A 24400-nucleotide genomic window follows, 5' to 3' on the forward strand; every position below is an offset into this window, starting at 1 on the left:
CATCTCCAGTGTACCATTTGGATGGTCTAAATGGTGTTGACCTGAGGCTGCTGAGGGTCTCGTTATTGTGTGGGGTCCTTGAGGGGAGTCAGCAGATGAACAGGAGGGGCAATGTGAGTCCTGGTGTCACTGTTGTTCTGCCCCAGCAATGGGTCTGTTGCCCCAGACTGACTCTTTCTTTGCTTGAAACACTGGACCTGACCTCTAACACTTCATAGGCCACTAAAGCAGGCAAAGCATTTCGGCCTTTATCAAGTTGCATTTCCCAAAGGTTGTGAATATCCAGCTGGTGTTAAGGACAGACTGACTCCTCATCCTACACATAGACTGATTCAATCAGAAATGGTACTTTGGGGGTCCTCTGGACTGCAGCCTGCCTGGGACATCTCACATAGGCCAGGTCAAACACTTCCATACTCCTGAGCTCTGTGCCTGGAGCCATCCTCAGCTCCTGAGTGATCTGCATTAATTTCCCTCCCCCGGATGCCAGGAAGGTTCCCCCTTGCAGATCCCTGTCTCCTTGGTAACTGAACCACATCAGATAGATAAAAACAGACTGAAACCTATCAGCCTGCAGAGCCCAAGCAGTGAGATGGGAAGGAGGGGGAAGGATGTGGGAAGCATTGGTCTGGCTAGTGAGATGTACCATGCAGACAGAGCTACTGCCTCCACAGCCATGTGTTTTGTCCCAGCTTCTGGCTTGTGCTACAGTTCACATATATATGAGAGGTCACAGAATCACAGAATCCCAAGGGTTGGAAGGGACCTAAAAAGATCATCTAGTCCAACCCCCCTGCAAGAGCAGGGTAACCTACAGTACATCACACAGGAACTTGTCCAGGCGGGCCTTGAATATCTCCAGTGTAGGAGACTCCACAACCCCCCTGGGCAACCTGTTCCAGTGCTCTGTCACTCTTACAGTAAAGAAGTTCTTCCTGATGTTAACGTGGAACTTCCTATGCTCCAGTTTACACCCATTGCCCCTTGTCCTATCACTGGATATCACTGAAAAAAGCCTAGCTCCATCATCCTGACACCTACCCTTTACATATTTGTAAACATTGATGAGGTCACCCCTCAGTCTCCTCTTCTCCAAGCTAAAGAGACCCAGCTCCCTCAGCCTCTCCTCATAAGGGAGATGTTCCACTCCCTTAATCATCTTTGTGGCTCTGCGCTGGACTCCTTCAAGCAATTCCCTGTCCTTCTTGAATTGAGGGGCCCAGAACTGGACACAATATTCCAGATGCGGCCTCACCAAGGCTGAGTAGAGGGGGAGGAGAACCTCTCTTGACCTACTAACCACTCCCTTTCTAATGCACCCTAAGATGCCATTTGCCTTCTTGGCCACAAGAGCACATTGCTGGCTCATGGTCATCCTCCTATCCACCAGGACCCCCAGGTCCCTTTCCCCTTCACTACTTTCCAGCAGGTCAACCCCCAACCTGTACTGGTACATGGGGTTGTTCTTCCCCAGATGCAAGACTCTACACTTGCCCTTGTTAAATTTCATCAAGTTTCTCCCCGCCCAACTCTCCAGCCTGTCCAGGTCTCGCTGAATGGCAGCACAGTCCTCTGGTGTGTCAGCCACTCCTCCCAGTTTTGTGTCATCAGCAAACTTGCTGAGGGTGCACTCAGTTCCCTCATCCAGGTCATTGATGAAAATATTAAACAGCACCGGTCCCAGCACCGACCCCTGAGGAACTCCACTAGTCACAGACCTCCAGCTAGATTCTGCGCCATTGACCACAACTCTCTGCCTTCTTCCTTTCAACCAGTTCTCGATCCACCTCACTACTTGATCGTCAAGCCCACACTTCCTTAGCTTATCTATGAGGATGCTGTGGGAGACAGTATCAAATGCCTTACTGAAATCAAGAAAAACTACATCTACCGCTCTACCATCATCCCTCCACCTAGTCACTTCCTCATAGAAGGCTATAAGGTTGGTCATACATGACTTCCCCCTCATAAAACCATGTTGGCTGTTCTTAATGACCCCCTCATCCTTGATATGCCTAGTGATGGAGTCAAGAATAAGTTGTTCCATCACCTTTCCAGGGATGGAGGTAAGGCTGACCGGTCTATAATTACCCGGGTCCTCCTTCTTGCCCTTCTTATAGATTGGTGTGACCTTTGCCATCCGCCAATCCTCAGGCACCTCGCCCGTTTCCCACGACTTACCAAAGATGATGGAAAGTGGCCTAGCAATGACCTCCGCCAGCTCCCTCAGCACCCGTGGGTGCATTCCATCCGGACCCATCGATTTACAGATGTCCAGATTGCATAGCTGATCCCTAACCCAATCCTCATCTACCAAAGCAAACTCCTCCTTTGTCCTGACTCCTTCTGGGGCTATAGAAATCCGGGGCCCTCGGGGAGAGTCTGCAGGAGTAAAGACAGAGGCAAAGAAGGCATTCAGCACCTCTGCCTTCTTTATATCCTCTGTCTCCAGGGTACCCACTTCGTTCAGCAGTGGGCCTATATTGCCTCTTGTGTTAGTTTTATTTGCTATGTATTTGAAGAAGCCCTTTCTATTGTCTTTAACCCGACTAGCAAGATTGAGTTCCAAGGAGGCCTTAGCTGTCCTAATTGCCTCCCTACATCCTCTAACAACTGTCCTATATTCCTCCCAAGCGGCCAGCCCCTCCTTCCATAATCCATAGATTCTCCTTTTCCACTTGAGTTTGCCCAGCAGCTCCTTGTTTAACCACGCCGGTCTCCTAGATCCCTTACTTGACTTCCTACTTATTGGGACGCTCCGATCCTGAGCTTGGAAGAAGCGGTCCTTGAATGCTAACCAACTATCTTGAGCCCCTTTACCGCCTAGTACACTTTCCCATGAGACTTCCCTTAGCAGTTGACTGAAGAGGCCAAAGTTGGCCCTTCGGAAATCCAGAACTGTGGCTTTGCTAGGTATTCTATTCCTCCCACACAGGATCCTAAACTCCACCATCTCATGGTCACTGCAGCCAAGGCTGCCATTGACCGTCACCACTTCGACCAAACCCTCCTTGCTGGCGAGTACTAAATCTAGCAGCGCTGCTCCCCTAGTTGGTACGTCCACCATTTGCATTAAGAAATTATCATCAATGCACTCGAGGAACCTCCTAGACTGTGAATGACTGGCTGTGTGAGTCTTCCAGCAAATATCGGGGTAATTAAAGTCCCCCACGACGACTAAGGCATGTAGTCGCGAGGCTACTTCCAGTTGCCTGTAGAAAGCCTCATCAACTCCTTCGTCCTGATCAGGAGGTCTGTAATAGACCCCCACAACTGTATCACCCGTGCCAGTCAGCCCCTTGATTCGTACCCACAGACATTCCACTTGCTCCTCATCCGACCCCGGACAGAACTCAATACATTCTAGTTGCTCTCTCACGTAAAGAGCCACTCCACCACCTCGCTTTGCTGACCTATCTTTCCTAAAAAGGACATAGCCATCCATGACCACATTCCAGTCATGTGAACTGTCCCACCATGTCTCTGTAATCGCCACTAGATCATAACCTTTAGCCCGCACACAGACTTCTAACTCCTCCTGTTTATTCCCCATGCTGCGTGCATTGGTGTACAGGCATTTCAGGGAGCCAGTCCTAGTACCCTTTTTCCCCTGCGGGACAGGGTCTAAAAAGCTATCCTTTCCCACAAGTGAAACAAGAGATTGATAGTCCTCCTTAGCCCGCCACCCTTCAATCCCTAGCATGTTCCTCTTGGGCTTGTCCCCAACAGGCCCAGTTAAATCCCCTCCCCCCTTCATAACTAGTTTAAAGCCCTGTCAATAAGCCCTGCTAACTCCTGCCCCAAAACCCTTTTTCTTCTCTGGGACTGGTGTATCCCGCCTGTCACCAGCAAACCAGGTGTCCCATACAGCAGCCCGTGACTGAAAAACCCAAACCCCTGCCTTTGGCACCAGTCACGTAGCCATACATTAACCTGCAGAGTCTTCTTATATATCCCTTCACCCTCGCTTGCAACAGGTACGGAGGTGCATCCATCCCTTCCCAACACTATCTGTTTGGGGAAAACTGTGGTGTCCCCATGCACTTTCTCTGACCCATCCATTCCTGATGAAGCCTACACATCTGGGTAGAGGACAAACCTTGTCTTCAATTGCTTTGTTAAGGGGAGAAGTGAGCATGGCCCAACATTAAAGCTAGGGGATGTAGCTGTTGCAAGCCCTGTGGCTAAGTGTGAAGGCATCTCTATGGGGACATTGGTTGAGTGTTTTATTTTACCATATCCCTGTTTGTCCTAGCTTTGGTTTTCTTTCTGCATCACTAGGCTATTTACCTTTGCAAGCATGTCTGGGAGGTCTGCCTCATTTTGGCTTTAAGTCAGAATCAGTATTTCAACAGAGGAAAATGTTACAGAGCAGTAAACAGTGATTTCCTCAGACAAAATAAATCACCCTGCTCCAGGCATTTTTTCCCTTTCTTATTCACCCCAGGTCTCCTTTCATTCTCACCCACCTCTTGAGTCTTAACCTCTTCTTTCTCTTCCCTCTCCTTCCAGCAGAGTCTATTCCTTTTCAAGCAGATCCCAGCCCAACATTCACCTTAATATCCCCATCATGCAGACCTTCAACATCTGGAACATCTGTCCCAAGACAGGAGATAAACCCCTAAACATCTTGCACTGGATTGAGTGTACAGTGGTCCCATCTTCAGATTTGGACAGCCTGGACAGAGGAAGGAGGAATCTGATCAGAAGACTGCTTTGCTTCTAGTTTAACCTGCATCTATCTATCTATCTATCTATCTATCTATCTATCTATCTATCTATCTATCTATCCATCCATCCATCTCTCTCTATCTACCTACCTACCTGCCTACCTATCTACCAACCATATACATGTATATTTCCTTTCCCTTGCAAAGATAGGCATGACTTCAAGGGGTAAAAGATAACATTTTCAGAGGCAGCTAAGAGTGCCAGGAACCAAAGTCCTAACTCCTTCTGATACAGTTCCTTTAAAAACAGCACCAGTTGTACTTTTGGAAGGACATCATTAGACAAGTATTTTCCCTCCAGTTCCTGGCAAAGGGTCAACATTTGCATTTAAATGGTGCTTTTGCTACCAAACAGAGCAATAGCTGCACAGAGATAAAGATTCCTTTAAGACAGAAAGAGGGGGGGATGGACTTAACCTCACTGAATGCCCAGCCCATCTCCCATGTGCTGTTAGCAGAGGAGAGGTTATTTATGCATTCAAGAGTGTGCCTGCCGGGATATAATCTAGTGCTCTCAGGAGCCTCTGCTTGCTGGAGGTGGAATGAGAAGAATTAAAACTTACAAGTGTGAAACAAGGCCAGTGTAAAATGAAATATTACCGAGTGGTGTAAATAAGTCATGGGCAAAAAAACCCCTCCTGGGTCCCACATTGATCCATCTTACTCCATAGATGTGAAGAGGAGCAATCTGTTGAAGGGGTGTTTGATAAACCTCTTTCAAGGGTCTGAGGTGGTTCATGTGGGCCATGAATGGATCTGTGTGAAAAGATGAAGGATGACACACAATTGGGTTTCCTCTGTTAGTGAAACCTTTCTCACAGGTGACCAAGGGAGAAGAAAACACCATTTGGTGGAAAGAAAATCGTGTTTTACTCCTGTGCTTCCAAGTAGAGAGCACCCAGTGATTTAACCTCTATGTAAAGAGATCCCCAAGTACTCAGCAAGACTTTCTTTGGCAAATATGCCTGTCGGCATAACCAAGTGCATTCCCAAAGTAAAAACTGGCTTGTTGGGCAGGTTTTTGCTAGGTCTGCTGTCTGGAGGCTGTGTTTGAGGTTAGAGGTACTCATGTGGCTCTGTCCTGCATGGATTAGGGGTGGGAAGGCCCTGAAAACACCATTTAAGCCATATTTGGGATCATAATGGAAAAGGCAGGATGGGAACTGGCTTTACCACAGCCAGTTTGCTTCTTGAAAGGAAAGCTGCTGCCTAATGCTATCACCTCTCTTCTGATGCAAGTCCATACCTCATAGATGGCCATACTAAGAGGCTGGACTTGTACCTGGGGGGGTTTGGCCATGTAGGAGAGAAAAAATGAACGAAGAACAATGCCTTCACAGTCAGTTGTATTTTTCTGTATACAGATATTTATGTGCAAAAGCATCTTTGGAGGCTGTAGAGCTGGTTAAGGTCATAGAAAGCTAACAGAGCCAGTATTGATCCTGTGCATCTCTTTGTTATATGGCTAGTGCACAGACAGTGGTTACCTCTGCTCACCCAGAGGCATGCAGAGCTCCTGAGGCTGCAGCCTTCCTGCCCCAGCAGATCCAGCACACGTTGGTACTGTCTCCATGGTGGCTACAGGAAGGATGTGTTTAAAATAGTCTTTGTAGAAGCATTGCCTTTGCAGGCTGTCTCCAGGCATGCCAGAATCCATATACACACCCTAGTGTACTACTGACCTAATGCATCCTTGCTTTCAGTAGGGCTTTTTGACTGGTAGCTGAGCCCAGCATGCCAAGGTGGTGCATCAGGAATCTGGATAGATTCAGCACTGAAGAGTCCATGGGTCCAGAAACCAACTCAGCAGATGTATGGGGAAAATAAGATCAATTTATGGTGATTAAAACATAAAGTCACCACCTCTGAGCAGAACACACCACTAAGAGCACAAGACAAACGTTTGGCTTGTCCATCAATGTGTCCATCATGGGTCTAAACGATTCTTTTACCTATAGCTTTTTGCAGCAGAAAACATAATCCTATCTGGGTTTTTTTGTATTGCTTCTCATCTCTTTCAGTGTGTGTAAAGCTTTTAGTTATGCTGCAGTGTAAGTGCTAGATCAGAGTCTTTATTCTGGGAGGGAGTCATTTTATGTGTTTGTAATAGTATGTGCGGTCGTACAGATATATGAGAACTTGTGATAAAAGAGGTCTTGTTGGGACACTGAGGTGAATTTTAGGATGCTTTATGGCAAAAAATCCTCTCTCCTACTTCAGCCTATGGCAGGAAAATCTATTATATCTGTGTGCTTGCTAACCATTGCCTTGTTTGGCTCTTATATCATGCACGCCTTCCAAAGTAGTCATCTTAGTCCCATCTAACGGCAGCAGGGGTCTTCTATGCAAAAGGACCTGGTGGCTGGTCCTGCTTGGGCTTTCCCTGATGCACACTTGGAGTCTTCCAATAGTGTTTTTTGAGCTGGTTGAGGGCATTTTCCTACTTTGCTTTGCCATATAGATAGAGAGAAGCTGTACCTGCAGGTGTAATTTGTCAGGGAATGCTGCAATACGGCTGCATTATGTTCCCCCATCCTGTTTGCTGTCTTTGACATATTCAGCAATCCAGAATCCACTGCCCACAAGGGACAAAAGGTGCCAGACATTGTCCTGGTTTCTCTGTCACTGCAAAGCCGGTCATCCGGTATGAAAAGAGTTTCTTAGAAGTCAGAGCCTAATTCTTGGGGCAACAAAAGGTTAACGACCTCAGGAGGAAGAGAAGAGCCACTGTTCGGATACTTAAGGATGCTTAAAGAACATTTCAAAAACAAAGAAATGCAGTGTTTGAAAGGAAGGGACACAGCTCTGGCTACTGGGATTCTTCATTCTCATAGGGAACATGAAGAGCTAAAACAAGGCAAATGCCAAGCCGAGATTCCCCATTGCTTTTAAGAACAGGTCCCTAGGCATGATTCCTGTCGGCTGAGCTGTAACCCAGCTCCTAGTCAATTTCTCCTTCCTGAAATGTCACTAACCTGCACTTAAGTGCGCTAAGACTTTCCAGGCTAATTGAAATTCTGAGCCAGAGACAGGAGACATTTGCTTCAAGTAGTGTTTTAATTGTCTGCTCCCCAGGCTGGTAACAGAATATTTTGCTCTTTGCATTATTCAAGGAGCCACAAGAGCCCAACCTTTCCCCTTTAGGTTCATGCCCCTCCTTTCTTGGGTTGCTGTTCTGTTCTTTATGTGGCCTCTGCTCATGCAGTCCCTGTGTGCAGCCTCATGTGCCTGCTCAGCCAGCGATCAGGAAGCCTCAAACATCCCATCTGCTTAGATGTAGCGTTTTGATTCAAGCTATTACCTAGAAATAGGGGCCAGCCGGGAGACATGGGGCTGAAATCAGACCCCTGTTCTTCTTAGCCTTGAGTTATCTCTTTTATTAGGCATAAGAGGACTCCTTCCTGTGTACGGGAGACACTTTCAGTTAAAACCTTCCATGTGCTATTTGCTTTAACCAGAAGATAACAGTCTGGCAGAGAGTAAAGGAAGACCCAGACTGTCTGTGGCTTTCCCTATTCTTCCAGAAATGCTGCTTTGAAGTCACTCTATAAAATTCTATGAGACCAGGTGGAAATCATGGTACTACTCACAGAGCATTGGATAATGCCAGGCATTCTCAGGAAAAGGTAAAATGAGCATTAATGAGCATCCAGATCTTCCAGGTCCTGTTGAGCACTGGTTGGCCTTGGGTACTCACCACCATTTCTCCGTACTGGTCCTGGAGGCAGTTTGGAGGAACAGGGTGATCCATCTCCCTGTGAGAACCTGCGTGTCCTCCTTATGAGGTGCTGGGATCCTAAAAGGGTCTAACATGGACTTAGCTATGTGCCATCATCAATGGACCAGAATCAAGCAGAAGATAAATCTGCCTTACCTGCTTATCCTGGTTTTGGCTGGGGTAGAGTTTATTTTCTTCCCTAATATCTGGTTCAGTGCAGTGTTTTGGATTTAGTATGAGAATGATGTTGATAATACGCTGATGTTCTAGTGGCTGTTAAGTAGTGCTTACCCTCAGTCAAGGACATGTTGGTTTCCTATGCTCTGCCAGCGAGGAGGGGCACAAGAAGCCAGAAAGAGAGCACAGCTAAGACAGCTGACCTGAACTAGCTAGAGGGGTATTCCATAGCATAGAATGTCATTCTTTGTATATAAACTGGAGGGGAGCTGGCTGAGAGGGACCAGATCACTGCTCAGGGATGAGCTGGGCACTGGTCAGTGGGTGGTGAGCAATTGTATTAAGTATCACTTGTCTTTCTTGAGTTTTATTCCAATATCCCTTTTTCCTTTCAATCTTTATGTTGCTGTTTCAATTATCATCATCACCATCTTTTACTTTGTTTCAATAATTAAATCATTCTTATCTCAACCCATGGGGTTTGCCTTCTTATGATTCTCCTTCCCATCCCATTGCAGAGGGTGGGAGTTGGTGAGCAAGTGGCTGCTTCGTACTTAGTCATTGAATGGGGTTAAACTGCGACACTGCCTTACCTGCCCTATGGGTTTATGTTGACAGGTGCCATACCTGTCCAGAGATGTGGGTTTGGTTATGGTCCCTTTCTGGGTGAAGCTTGGGACTGAGGGATCTAATGGGGTTTCGGTTGCACCAGGCTTAGTAAAATGTACACAGGACTGTTTCCATCTGGGATCTATGTCTACAGATCATGGTTTCAGCACCCTGTCATCATATTCTCCATCATGATCAGAGATTGATCAGAGACCCTCGCTAGCTTAGAAAGCAAAGACAGAGTCGAAGGAGGTGATCCTGCCCCTCTACTCTGCTCTTGTGAGACCTCACCTGGAGCATTGTGTGCAGTTCAGGTGTCCTCAACATAAAAAGGACATGGAACTGCTGGAACAAGTCCAGAGGAGGGCCACGAGGATGATCAGGGGACTGGAGCACCTCCCGTATGAAGATAGGCTGAGGAAGCTGGGGCTGTTCAGCCTGGAGAAGAGAAGGCTGCGTGGGGACTTCAGAGCAGCTTCCAGTATCTGAAGGGGGCCTATAGGGATGCTGGGGAGGGACTCTTTGTCAGGGACTGTAGTGACAGGACAAGGGGTAATGGGTTAAAACTTAAACAGGGGAAGTTTAGATTGGATCTAAGGAGGAAATTCTTTCCTATTAGGGTGGTGAGGCACTGGAATGGGTTGCCCAGGGAGGTTGTGAGTGCTCCGTCCCTGGCGGTGTTCAAGGCCAGGTTGGATGAAGCCTTGTGTTGGGTGGTTTAGTGAGAGGTGTCCCTGTCCATGGCAGGGGGGTTGGAACTAGATGATCTTGAGGTCCTTTCCAACCCTAACCATTCTATGATTCTATGATTCTATGATTCTAAGATGACTCCTCTGAGATCATGCACGTGGCTTCTAGCAAGCCTGACAAGAAGTCCTGAGTCCTGTGATGCTGTTGGTGCCTATCCCTCCAAAGAGCACAGATCCTTGCAGACCTCCAGGCTTCAGTCTTCTCTACAAGGGATACCTGATCATGTCCTGAAAGGAGACTGCCAAATGGAGAGTCGGATGTGGCTGTGAGTCAGAAGGCAGAACACCTATATAGAGCAAGTTCACCACCTGCCTGCAGCAGGCAGGCTTGTTCCTTTTCACTTTATGCTCGTGTTTCCTGCTCATTTCAGGATCAAGAATAGGTTTCTGCTTGTGGTTCCTGCTCGTTTTAACCACTTACAGTTCTCTGCCATCTCTCCTTTCCCTATGCTATGAGAGAAGGATTCCTCTCACCAAATGATGACCTCAATGTCTAAGGAGGTCATTTGGTCTCCTATAATCAACAGAGAGAAATAGGCATTTCTGGGGTGGAATTCATGTCACTCTGAAGCAAGATGGTGAAATACATAGCCTATATGCTAAAGGTTCTTATTTTCCTCCTTTAATTATGAAGTGCTCTGATAGCCATATCTGTACCATAGACTTCTAAAACTGAGATGTTGCTCACTCTGTAAGTGCTTTGGAAGGTTGTATGTGCTCTTGCAGTGGGCTGAGAATACAGATCAAGCTGCTTTGCTCTTTCTTCCTTTTAAGTCTTGCTCTGCAGGGAGAAGTGGCTCTCTTGAGCATAGGAAATTGTATTTTATGTGTAATTGATTTGGAGTTCCTAAGAGCTCTGTTCACTCATCAATGCCCAAATGGCCCCCTCCTCCAGGCCACAGAGATGGAAGCATGAGTTATTCCTGTTATTAATGATTTTTAAACCCCGTCTTTCTAATAAGATGAACCCAGTCTTTTTTTGCTTCCATTTCTTGGGTGCAGCTTTACTAATTTCGCTCATTCCCACACATTCCCACATTCCCTTTTGAGAAGGGTTGTGAAGGGGGAGGCTGAGTGTGAGGAACAACAAGGGAAGAGACGACCCTGAATCCAACACACCTAGACAGACCCTCTGGAGTGGGAAGCCCCTTCTTCCCATCTTTCCTCATGATTCAGTTTTACCATCATCAGAAATACACGGATGCGAGCTGTTAGATCTCATGCCAGCAAACACACCAGCAACAAAATCTGGATCCTTTATTTTCAATGTCTAAAGTTGGACCACCTGAATACCCCCCACTATAAGTTTTTTTCAGTTTTGGTGGCAATGAATGGACTGGTGCTCACCTTCAGACTGCTTCAGCCCAGGAACACCTTATGGGAAGCACAAGGAGTACTATGCTATGAAGAAATAGATACACACATACTTACTGTTTACTAAGATGCAGTACTCAGGACAAAGCGGGCTTGAACAGCAAGTTTCAGATTAGGCATGGGTATGAGCTAGATTCAGGAACACAGGGCTGAGGTGTTGGCTTTGATGACCACTTCCACAGTTGGGAAGTGCTGATGCTAACCCTTGTGTTTGGGTACTAGCTAAAAACATCTGAGAGATGTGTTGTTGTCTGTAAAATCCATGGGTTGTGCCAGATCTACACTTGGCCTTACTAAACAGCTTGGCCAGTAGATGTTGCTCTTAGCTCATACTGATGTGCTCAAAGGAGATATATCCAACCTGAGACATTTGGGAACTCTCTGAAGCCATGCAGCGCAGATTGTCCTTCACCCAACTTTCTGCTTTTGGCCATCATGGACTATCCCAATTGACCACAGAGAAAAACAAAATGCAGCGGTGATTTGTAATTAATAGATATAGTTATTATCTGTGGTTTGCTTCATACAAAGTGAGAACTGGTGGACAAGTGGTCAATATTTCTAGGGGAGATGTTGTATTGTATTTAGAAATCCAACATGGGCATCTGCAGAGAGGGAAATGATGGGATTAAACCTTGTTAAGAGAGGTTGCAGTCAAACAGGTCTAGGGGGTGCAAGGGCTGTAGCTCTCCTTTGGAGTTGCCCACCATGATCCTTTTGTGCCATGTGGAACCAGCGTTATGTGTATCTGATGGATAGGAGATATGGAGAGAGGAATGGAGAGCAGGGCTGAACTCCTGGTGTTGTTTTCATGAGGTTATCCAGATGGGATTTAGCCATATTTCTGGTTTCATGGAGTGTTATAGGCTCTCCATGCTAAATAGATAACTCAACCCCTCCTGATTCCTCTAAGCAGCAACAGTGACAAAGGTAAAAATGATGCAGAGAAATCTTCCACTGTCAGTCTCCATCTCTTATTCTTGTATGGATTCTTTTCCATTCAAGTTGGGGGAATTTGCTGGGAAGGAAATGACATCCTTGGTCTGTTCAGAATCCACACATTTGTGCAGAAAATCTTACAGCTCAGGGATGTTTGTCTGTGTTTTCTCATAGAAAATATAGCTAATGCACATGACGATTAACATTTAAGTATAGTCAATAATTCATAAAGTAGATTGAATCTCTGTATATCTATTAATAGATCCTCTCTTCTCCTCTTCCCTCTCCATGCACATTCATGTCTCCCACTGTAGTACCAATCACAGCAATATTTAGGTACTACCTATTGTAAGCTTTTAGGATCAAGGACTGCCTGTGACTGTTTTGCCCATAGGGTGCCAATCCCAGGACAGCTCTCATCTTAGTCAAGACCTCTTAACACTGCTGGAATATAAATGACAAGTATGAATAACAGAAAAAATCATTTACAAATGCCTGGGTAAATGTTGAGCTTCCACGGCATCTCCTTATCATCTGTGCTGATTTAATCTCTCAATATTGTGCCTTTCTTTACTAAGCTGGATCTCAGACTAAGGGAATTTCATGTCAGATTTGTTTGTAGGAAAGAATGGGTTTAAGCAGGACAGACCTTGAGCTTTGTCGGCTGAAGATTATGGGTAGCAGTGGCTGCTCAGCAGGTCAAAAAATCCTCATGGAGATGCTTCAGGTGTTCCTAAGAGAAAAGGCTTTCTTTATAATGGTCAGGACAAGAGAAATCAGAAGGAGACCTCATCTACAGCAAGGTAACATGGCCACACAGGCCATTCTGCCCCAAACCATTATGAAGAATAAGAGCTCAAGTCCTATTTAGTTTTCAGGACAAAAACACAGGATGAGACCACAAGTCTGCTGCCTGCAGGACCAGATGGAGTTACATTTCCTAGTGCCACTCTGGGACTTTGCAGGGACCTAATGCATGAGTAACCCCCTCTCACCACTGGTAGAAGAGGTGATGACTTTGGAAACAGTTGTTTATGACTCAGATTAAGAATTGCTTTAATCATTATATTCCAGTGTCTCTTAGGGATCTGTGAGGGAATTGCTGTGCCTGCAGTCTGGTTTATAGTGCCCCAACTTCAGATTGTCAGCAGCGACTCAATGCACAAACCGCACCTTAGCATCAATGTCAAAAGATCAATATTCACCTCTTAATTGTAATGTTGATCAAGGTTGATGACATTGATTTCTTGCCCTTGATGCCAGGGCATGCTGGATGCCGAACTGTTGCTGGCTCCTTAAACTATCATGAATCAACCCAGCGGCAGCTTTTAGTTTAGGTGCCTCCACTGGTTTGAGGATATCTCTGCCTTCTTGGAGTGTATGTGATGGTCCCAGTTGCCCATGGGACACACTGATGAAACCACTGGCACTGATTGCAGATGTTTGCTATGTAATAAATCCCCTTCATTCATCTGCAGCCAGGACTCCCAAGGTGGATCTGCTCATTTCTCCAATTTCTCTTTCCTATCTTAAACACTGGCAGATTCAAAAAGATCTTCCTTACATCTATCCTGAACTTCCCCTGTTTCAGTTTGAACCCATCACCCCTTGTCATATTGCTTCCATGGTCCAATCAAACACCCCAGGTCCCTGAAAGAAGAGGAAGATGCTGCATCTCACTGCCTATTTCATAGCTGTGTTTTGCTCCATCAGGAGTATAAGGTTTGGAAGAGGAGGGTAGAGGCAGACAGATTTCTTCCTCATCTTGATGACCTATCCTGGTTCAGTAACTGCATCACCTTACTCTGGATACCTCACATGCAGGCATAGCTCTACATTATTTCCTCCTAGCACGGTCAAGGCTGGTCCTGGATCTTACCATGTTCAAACTGGTCCTGGGCATTAATCTATAATGTCATTCCTGATCCCAGTGGGAGTGGTCAACCCAGTGAGGAATCTCAGATGCTCATTTTTACAACACAGCTCCTGGTCCCCAGCATTCTATTTCAGACAGCATCTCTCCCAAGGCCTATTTAAACTGCCCAGCACAGTGCTGGGCATCTTTTCTCATCAAACTGACCTCCTGAGCTTCCTGAGGATGCAGTCCTTATTGACCCCCACCTTCGCCTTGCAGATCTATGTGCATGCATATCTATGCTATTATGTCCCCTCTGTGCTTTGCACTGAGGTCTGCAATAACTTGAAGATGTGCGAACTCAGCTCTGATGTGATTTATACAGTATCACTCTACATCCTATCCCCTTACACATACATCAGCATTTAACTCCACCAGTCTTTTTCACTCACCTTGCCCAAATGGTACATGACCCAACCCTGTCTGTCCCCCTCCTGATGAGGGGTCTTCATAAAGGCCAGAGGCAGAAACTACACACAGAGACAAGCCTAAAGACTGCTCCCTTCTGCAGTGAAAACCCGGGTACCGGTGTGTCAAAGGATGAGCGAGGCAGGCAGGATTAGCATCTTCCCACTGCAGGATGAGTGTAACCGACAGCTCTGCAAAGGAGAGGACACCGAAGGAAGAAATGCCTGCTGACAACTAGCTTGTTCGCCAGCCTTGCTCAGAGGTGCACACACATCGAGTGCTTTCATGTGGTTTTTCAGCCGCCTCCGTTCCCCTTCCAGGCAAAACCCCTTGTTACTGACATCTCTGTGTGAAAAGGGCTTGGCTGCGCATATCAAAACATCATTAAATATTTGGTTTAATAAGTGCCAAGGCCGCTGCCTCAGCATTGCACCAGAGCTCTCATTCCTGGCTCTGTCTTGGGAGCAGTTACTGGAGCCAGGAGTGCTGTCAGCCACAAATAGCGTCTGCAGAGCAGCGTCTCCTTGGCAAAACCTCTCTGAGCAGGGGGACACTCGGCTCCTGGGTTGTCCTCCTGGATTTAGTTTATGTCCTCCTATAAGATGCTTTACCTGAAGCACCTCTCTGTGCTGTACAGAAGGTTCCCTGTGATACTGTGAGCAAGTCTTTCCAGCCCCTCCCTGGCTCATCTTGCAGAGGCAATAACAGCACAGCTCTGCCTTGCAGGGCTCTTGTGAAGAGAAATATGTCGTAGCTCGCCTAGGATTCAGAAACTGAGGTCTTGGGGACCATAGAAATCCTTCAGCTGGAAATGCTGTTGAGGAAACAAGCTGAAATTGCTTGCAAAGCTCTGGGTGTTGCAACATGTCACTGCATTTATGGGTTTATGCAGTGTTCAGCAAGCACTTTATACCCTTTCAAAGCTGAAAACACCTTCGGTGAAACAAGAGACCCTTCAAGCCAGGGCAGATGGAACATAAAAGGAAAATGTCACAGATGCTCTTCTTTGGTTTCCTTTTTGAGCAAGCTTTAAGGAAAATAGTGGCATTCCTTTCAGGAAAGGTTTCAGTTAACCTGGGCTGCGTAGTTAGATTTGAATGTGTTCCTATATTTATCCCTGTACGGAGGCATGCATGTGTCTATGCCAATATGTCCCCTCTGTGCTTCATACTGAGGTCTGCAATAACTGGAAGATGCAAATAGTGTGTGAACTCAGCTCTGATGTGATTTATACAGTATCAGAGGGGTTCAGGGCGGGGAAGCATTTCATTCCTCCCCAGTGGTGCATGCTGATTTTTCCTTCACAAGTCTCTTCTCTGATATTTTGCCTGCTCTGCTTTGAAATAAGTTAAGTGATGAGGCCTCTACGGCTTTCTTAGGGGAAGACTCTTCCATTGATCTTCTGTTTCAGACTAAACATTCCCTTTCTCACTTCCCTGCCCACCTCCCCCACTCTTCCCACATAAATGATCTCTCTTTTATCCCTAGTGTTTCATTTGCAGGGATTCATGTAATAAACACAGCTTTATGTTAGGCTTCCTTCAAAGATGAGCACTGTTGCCTCATTTCCACCCTCCTTAAAAGCGACTTGCGGAGCAGGGGGAAGATTGAAGCTGGTCCTAAATGTTTGTCCAAATTGAGTCTCATTACCTTCATTTGCAGGGGTTTGTGAATGTTAAGGAAATCAGTGACAGCTTTGGCCACTCAGCAGCTTTGAAATATCACATTTTGGGTACCCAGAAGGGAGTGACGTGAGCAGCTTTTTGAGCGGTGATGGGGAATAAAGGCTTGACCTTGAGCTGTCTCTGCTGTTAGCACATCTCTGTGACAGAGAGGAGTAGTAATAAAGTTAAGGTAGAAAGGGGCCAAGTAATGGGAGAACATCGGAAACTGTCTTGTTGGCCAAATGAGGGGTCTTTTCACTCTCAGTAGCAGTGGCTACAAAAAGAAAGTAGCAGAACAAGTATACAGCATCCTTCCAGCCTTCAGCAACTTGCAGCCCAGAGACTGTCTGAGCAAGAGCTGCTGGCTTTGCATCTATCACATTTGGTGGGTTTCTCTTTTATACGTTTCCCTATCTATTTTTTGTATTCATAGAAACTTTGGTGCTTTTTTGTGCTATGAAAAGCATTGTGCAGTTTGACAGTGCTCCGTGCCTGCGAATTATGGCTTTCATTGGTTTTGCATCTGCCTCCTGCTAGTTTTATTTGACACCCCTCAATTCCAGTATTGGAGAAGACAGTGAACAGCCAGTTCATTCTGTTGTCACTCATGAGCTTTTATTGCATCTTCAGCATTTTCTGACCCCCACTTGTCTCCTTTCTATGGAGGAGAGTCCTAATGTATGGTTATGATTGTTAATATAGAATTTGCCAGAGAGAAACACACACAGCACAGAAAGGATGATCCTGGCTGCTCAGATCAATGCCCCTGTTCTGGGTATCCCTCATCTTACTTGCTGTCTAGTCTAGCTTGAAGTTTGCTCATGGTTAGTACACAGATCAACCTTCTCTTTCCTTCCACCCCCAAGAATCCCATAGACAGCTTTGCAATCCCCAAACTCTTATCTCTGAATTCACTGTTTTCTGCAGGAGAACAAGTCCTATAGCCCTTTAGGCATGGGACCCTGTTGGTCTGTATGGCATTCCTGAATGACCTTCACCATGAAATAATGGGTTTCACACCAGGGACTGATTCATCTCCATAGAGGATATTCCTTGTGCATAGTCCTGTTTCGCTCAGTAGGTTACCAAGATGCCTCTGTCTGTCATGTTTCTTTGATCACCTTTGGGTCTTTGTGTTTAATTAAATTTGGCATTAGCCAGATAACCTAAGAGTTCATGACACACAGTAGGGAGAGAAGAAGGTACTTCCTCCCTGCCTTTTCATTTTGTTTCTCGCTACGTCATAGAATGGTAGAATGGTTTGGGTCAGAAAGGACCTTAAGATCATCCGGTTCCAACCCCCTGCCATGGGCAGAGATGCCTCACACTAGACCATGTCACAGAAGTCTCTGTCCAGCCTGGCTTTGAACACTGCCAGGGATGGGGCATTTACCACTTTCTTTGGACACCCTGTGCCAGTGCCTCAGCACCCTGACAGTAAAGAGCTTCTTCCTTATATCTAACCTGAACTTCCCGTTTCAGTTTGAACCCATCACCCCTTGTCCCTATCACAGCAATCCCTGATAAAGAGATCATTAATAGAGGTGTCATATTCATAACATCATTCACCAAAAGACCCAGCATTCAAAATAGGAAGACTGTGGAGAAGGGCTGGAATGAATGATTTTGCTTTTTAGGGAACTTTGGGGTTAGTTTTGATATTAGGGTGTACAATCTGCAAGACAGCAAAGGGTTACATGGGATTTATTTCTGAAAGGGCAGAGAACGAAGCACTGGAGCAACACACTTGTGCTGCCATAGGTTTTCATTGCATAAGATGTGAAGAGGGGGTTATGTTACTTCCTGAAAGAGTTTTTCCTTTCTTCCACAGAAATAGCAAACTGAAAGCATGGCTCTCATGGGAAAGATCACTGTTTTGTGTAATAGAAGGTTGTCTTCAAAATAGTCCCTTCTGGACTTGTTCTTTCCCAATATAGCAAGAAAGGAGAGTGATAAAACCCCGTGGAGCAGCTCTCTCGCTTTCACCATTGTATAACAAATAGAACTTTCAGATGGTGTAAGACAATCTCACTCTTAATGTCCTTTCATAGAATCATAGAATGGTTTGGGCTGGAGAGGGCTTAAAGATCATCCAGTTCCAACCCCCTGCCATGGGCAGGGGCACCTCACGCTAGGACCGTGTCACCCAAGGCTCTGTCCAACCTGGCCTTGAACACTGCCAGGGATGGGGCAGCCACAGCTTCTCTGGGCACCCTGTGCCAGAGCCTCAGCGCCCTCACAGTAAAGAACTTCTTCCTTATCTCCAACTTGAACTTCCCCTGTTTCAGTCTGAACCCATCACCCCTTGTCCTATCACTGCAGTCCCTGATGAAGAGTCCCTCTCCAGCATCCCTGTAGTTTCCTTCAGACACTGGAAGCTGCTCTGAGGTCTCCACGCAGCCTTCTCTTCTCCAGGCTCAACAGCCCCAATGTTCTCAGCCTGTCTTCATACAGGAGGTGCTTCAGCCCCTGATGACTCTCATGGCCTCCTCTGGACTTGCTCCAACAGCTCTATGTCCTTCTTACGTTGACATTCGATTTGCGTTTCATCCTTCCTCCTATTTGCATCAGAAATAGCATTTTTTCTCAGTAATTTGGGAACCACTGATGATTCTCAGGCCCTCAGATGCTGTGACATGAGGTCACTATGAATATTCCCAGTGACTGCACATAGAACTGTGGTGGCTTTATCCATTCTCGGCATGTTTTTCAGACACAAGATGTCCTGGCCTGCCAATTCTAAAGGAGCTGCCAACAAGATGTGTCTGCAGCTGGGGTCAGTGGGAGGCTAAAGCCACAAAAAACAGCATTAGAGATGGATGTGTCAGCAAAGCCCCTTTTGCTGTGCTCTATTGATTGTTTTGTGTTGATTCCTTAGTTTCTGCTGTTGACGTTGTCATCTAATTTAAGGCATTGCTGTTAAATTAAAAGGCATGATTGACTGACTGGCATCTGAGACACATCACAGCTGTCAGCTGCAGAGATAAACTCAGGATCAGGATGCAAATCTCCCCAAAGATCAAGGGTGTTTGAATGAGGAGTCTTAGTGGAGCTCTTTCATTTAATTTCTAGTAGGAAAGACCTATTCTTTTGGTCTCTCTGCTTAAGATTCAGACCAAGAAATGCCAAATACCAACTTACCGGCTGATTCTGACCATCTTGAATTCTTCTCCATTTAACTGTGGAGAATTAGAATGCATCGGGTCAGCCTAGCATGAAAAGTAATTTGTTTTAGTACGTGATCATGACAAGAACCAACTGAGGAGGATCAGAAAGCCCTTTAGAAACTGAATTAAAGGCCTCCCTGAATGGCAGTCTCCATGGCACTCAAAAGAGTCCCATGAGCAGCAACCTCATTGTGCAACAGCCGCCTTGGCAAAACTCACAGAACCATAGAGTGGTTTGGGTTGGAAAGGACCTTAAGATCATCCAGTTCCAACCCCCTGCTGTGGGCAGGGACACTCATATCAGACCTTGTCACCCAAGGCTCTTTCCAGCCTGGCCTTGAACACTGCCAGGGATGGAGCATTCACTACTTCTCTGAGCAACCCATTCCAGCGCCTCACCACCCTCACAGTAAAGAACTTCTTCCTTATCTCCAACCTGAACTTCCCCTGTTTCAGTTTGAACCCATCACCCTTTGTCCTATAGCTCCAGTTGCTGATGAAGAGTCCGTCTCCAGCATCCTTGTAGCCCCCTTCAGACACTGGAAGCTGCTCTGAGGTCTCCACTCAGCTTCTCTTCTCCAGGCTGAACAGCCCCAGTGTTCTCAGCCTGTGAAATTCTTATCCTAGGAGCTAGGACTGTTCTCAAAAGCCAAAGAACATAAGCTAAACCTTGCTCTATGATTGAGGTTACAGATGCTGGATGCAGTGGGAAACTCTGGAGCTGGAGACTTGAGCCACAGCGACCCCAGAGAAAGGGAATAAAGAGCCAAGTGAGAAGGGCCTGTGCTCCTGCAAGGCTGCAGCTGAGCAAAACTTTCCTAAGTGGAATGGTTTGGGTGTGTGACCTTCACGGGAGTCAGTGCCTTTGAAAAGCAGCTTCCTTCATAAAGCAATTGCAGCAGACTCATTATTTCTGGATTAAGGACAGATGGCAACTGCACTCGCCTCGATCAGCGGGGTGCAGCAGTTTGTTGAGAGCTGATGAAAAGGGACTCCAGGGAGAAAAGGGACTATCTGAAATAGGTCCCATTAACTTCAGTGGGATTCTGCATTGTATTTTGCATGGATTTCTCATTTCCCAGCAGTAGAAAGGTCTCCTCCAACCCCACGCTTGAAATACAAGAACAGACAGGACAGGGAATTGTGCAGCAGGAAGGTGGGAATGGACATTTCCTAGAAGGTGGGGAGTTCACTGTGTGTGGTTTTGGTGTCCTCAACATAAGAAGGACATGGAGCTGTTGGAACAAGTCCGGAGGAGGCCACAAGGATTATCAGGGGCTGGAGCACCTCCTGTATGGAGCCAGGCTGAGAACGTTGGCGCTGTTGAGCCTGGAGAAGAGAAGCTGCGTGGAGACCTCAGAGCAGCTTCCAGTGTCTGAAGGGGGCTACAAGGATGCTGGAGAGGGACTCTTCATTAGGGACAAGAGTGATAGGACAAGGGGTGATGGGTTCAGACTGAAACAGGGGAAGTTCAAGTTGGAGATAAGGAAGAAGTTCTTTACTGTGAGGGTGCTGAGGCACTGGCACAGGGTGCCCAGAGAAGTAGTAAATGCTCCATCCCTGACAATGTTCAAGGTCAGGTTAGACGAAGCCTTGGGTGACATGGTCTAGTGTGAGTGTCCCTGCCCACAGCAGGGGGCTGGAACTGGATGATCTTAAGGTCCTTTCCAACCCAAACCATTCTATGATTCTTGAGGGTTGTTGCAGCTCAGCAAGCCACTCCTGAGGAACTGAGTGCTGTGGCTTGAGAGCACCCACTGCAGTGTCAAATCCCACTGGTGTCTCTTTTACAGCACCTCCACTGGGCTAAAAGCATTTGTGCTTTGCCACAGCTCGTTCAGTTGTTACCCAGCCACCCCTTTCCAGATGCTTTCAAGAAGTGGGCACAAGAGCCAAGTGTTTTCCTCATGGCACAGCAATTCTTCCCTCAAGGATGGGATGGGTATAACTTCATATAATAGGCCCTTAACTGCTTGTTTACAACCCCACTAAAAAAGACATATCACCTGAAGCAGTGAATGACTAGACCCAGGCAAAGAAAGAAGATTTCAAAAGGTTTATCTGACAGCTAATAAACAGGATAAATAACATCCAGTATTTAATTTGTCAGGACCATGGGACAACCTGATGATAAAAAAGGACTACTCCATAAAGTGGGGAACACCTTTGTCTTGGCTGTAAATGCCTGTGTTGATTTAGTAAGTGTTCTGGTACTTCTCTAGCTTCTCTTTAGGACTCACAAATTGGATGGAAACTGAGGAATAACGGGGGGAAGGAAGTTTTCTGTGTTCAACCTCATAAAGAGATCTCATTCCAGTTAACGGTTTGAGACCATGATAGTTTTTATGTTATTTGACTGGTTCTCCTGTTGCTGAGGATAAGAAGTCATCAAAGACTGGAACCTACACTGTCCTCTACTCTTCTTGCAATAGGAAAAGGCAGCACCTATTTCTGTATATTTTAGGGGTTATTATCATCATAAATAGTTCTATCCTGAAATGCAGAGCTGTTTTAATAACCCATCATCAAACTGGGGACACCATGACAGGCAATCAGGCTGGGTAAGCAGTCTGTATTTGGTTTACAAACACAATATAAACCAGGGTTCTAAGACACTGGACCAATAATGCATTTGGACTCAGAAAGCACCCCCAGCAAATAAATCACAGCCTTGCAAAGGCTGGTGTGGAGCTGATTCCTCCCTTCCCCAGCCCTACTCTTGAGCTGCAAAGGAGTAAGAGTAGAGAAACACATTCTTAAGAGGTCAGGCAAAGAGCTGATTAGCTTCTAAATACGTCTGGTTACAGATATCCATCCTATCGATCAGCTCAAGCAAGGCATTAGGATACCTGCCATTATGCCAATGGGCTCTCTTGTGACTGAAACACAATCTGTCTCCCAGCAGGAAATGGGAGAGACAAGCCTGTTTCCTCACGCTCTGTTTTACTAGCAGAGAAAGCGACTTTCAAGGGAAAGACAATACTCAAGGTCAAATACTCATCGTGTGCCAATAACAGCCCCATCCTGCACACTGCTGCCGGGATCTCGGAGCACCTTGCTGGCAGGTACACTAACCTGCATTCCCATCCTGCTCTGTTTTCCCATGTTATTGTCACTATTAAGTACCTAAGCAGCTTCCTCTGCATTCAGCAGTGTGAATATTGCTGAGCACGTGTTTATTTTCACTGTCTCAGGAGCAAAAGTAGTGCAGAGCTAGGGGTTGGCAGGGAAGTATGATCTCATGGCTTTATGCTGTGGGGGTGATGAGTGTCTTGTGCAAGGGAGTGCTGGTAACATCCCTATATTGATGTGACACCTTGGCTGTTGAGGACCCTCATTTTTCCAGATAGGGTTTGTATTCTGCCTATGGTGTGTAAAGAGCAGCAGAGATCACAGCTCAGAGGACAGCAGTGATCCCCGTTGCCTCATAAATAGCAATACAGAGAGGCTGGGAGAGATGAAATGGATCATTTGCATCTCTGAAATCTCAGACTGTTGGTGAGAAAAGGAAAAGGGGCTTTATTTCATTTTTATTTAAAAAAGCAGCACTTGTCTTTCTCCCAGTGTTTCCTCTCTTAAATAAACCCCCATCTTCAGCTCATTATCTTTAGCTGTGCTTGAGCATGGCACATAAGCTGCATTCCTTGGACCTGAAGCATCTCCAAGGGTAGCTGCGGGTAATGAGAGAATACACAGCAGGGAGAGCAGCCATCTGAGAGCGGCCACCTCTGAGATGAAGGGGCACTTCTGCTCCTCCCCATGAGGTGGACAAACGATGGAGCAGAAGCAGCCACCAGCTGTTAGAAGCAGAGGCCTATGTGAGCAGATTTTAGCTTGCTGCATATGGCCGATGAGGAGTGAGCTGACTACTGAGGGATATGACAGCTTATCCATCACTTGAAGGGCCTGGTTCATCCCCTGCTGTCTTTCTACAACATGAAACCCAGCTTTGCTGGGCTTCCCACAGGCACCCTGCTGTAAGGCTTTGGACTGTGGGAGGCAAGCCAGATTTAGATGGTCCTCACCGTATATCCTGCCATCAGCATTTATGGACATCCCACTAGGGCCAGTTGTTCTTGGCAGCAAGATGGAAAGACGCAGGGTGGAGAAGGCTGCAGAGGTTCAGCATCTCCCTCCTGCAAGTGGTCGGATCATCCCTGTGGCAAGGGGCTTGCTGGTTCTATCAGCTTGCTGTAGCTGGTACAAGGGGGAAAGCTGCGTGTTGCTGGCACTGGGACTCAGCATGGCTGTGTAGGGGTGCCAAAAAGGCCCCTCCATCTTATGGTGCTCACAGATTGCTCCTCATGGGTGCTGCAAGGATGCTGGAGGGGAATATCATCCTCCTACCAAAGATGTCATTAGAACAGTGCATCTCTGGGGCTGATGGTAGCTGCAGGGAGGGGAAAAGGGGTGTCCTTTTCGGGGGGAATGGGTCCCCCATCCCAGCTCCCTTGTGCTGTCTGCACACAGGCACATGTGTTTATATTGGGAAACTGGGGGGAGAGACACCCTTGTGTATCTTGAAGTGATTTTTGCAAGTTCCTTCTGGGGCTAGGAGCCAACAGGACACAGAATTGAAAGAGGGTGTGCTCAGAGGAGGGGACCTCTTTGCCACAGCAAGTGCAGGAAGAGATGGATTAGTCAGAAATGGGACTTCAGGATGGCAAAGTTCCTGTTTAAAGAGAGGGAATAGAATCATAGAAGCAACTTAGTTAGAAAAGACCTTTAAGCTCACCCAGTCCAACCATTCCCCTGCACTAAGGCCACCACTAACCCATGGCACTGAGGCCTCGTCTCCACGCTGTGTGAGCATTTGCAGGGACGGTGACTCCAGCCCTGCCCTGGGCAGCCTGTTCCAATGCCTGAGCACCCTCTGGGGCAGGAATTGTTCCTCAGCTCCATCTAAACCTGCCCTGGTGCAGCTTGAGGCCGGTTCCTCTTGTCCCATCC

The 24400-nt window shown here is 46.6% G+C and overlaps 1 protein-coding gene across 1 annotated transcript in view; it reads left to right on the forward strand.

The window, feature by feature from the left end:
• ADGRB1 (adhesion G protein-coupled receptor B1) overlaps positions 1-24400 on the forward strand; it is a 210591-nt gene that overhangs the window by 21107 nt on the left and 165084 nt on the right. The window lies entirely within an intron of this gene.

Source organism: Lathamus discolor, chromosome 2 (assembly GCF_037157495.1).
Source record: "Lathamus discolor isolate bLatDis1 chromosome 2, bLatDis1.hap1, whole genome shotgun sequence".
Taxonomy (NCBI): domain Eukaryota; kingdom Metazoa; phylum Chordata; class Aves; order Psittaciformes; family Psittacidae; genus Lathamus; species Lathamus discolor.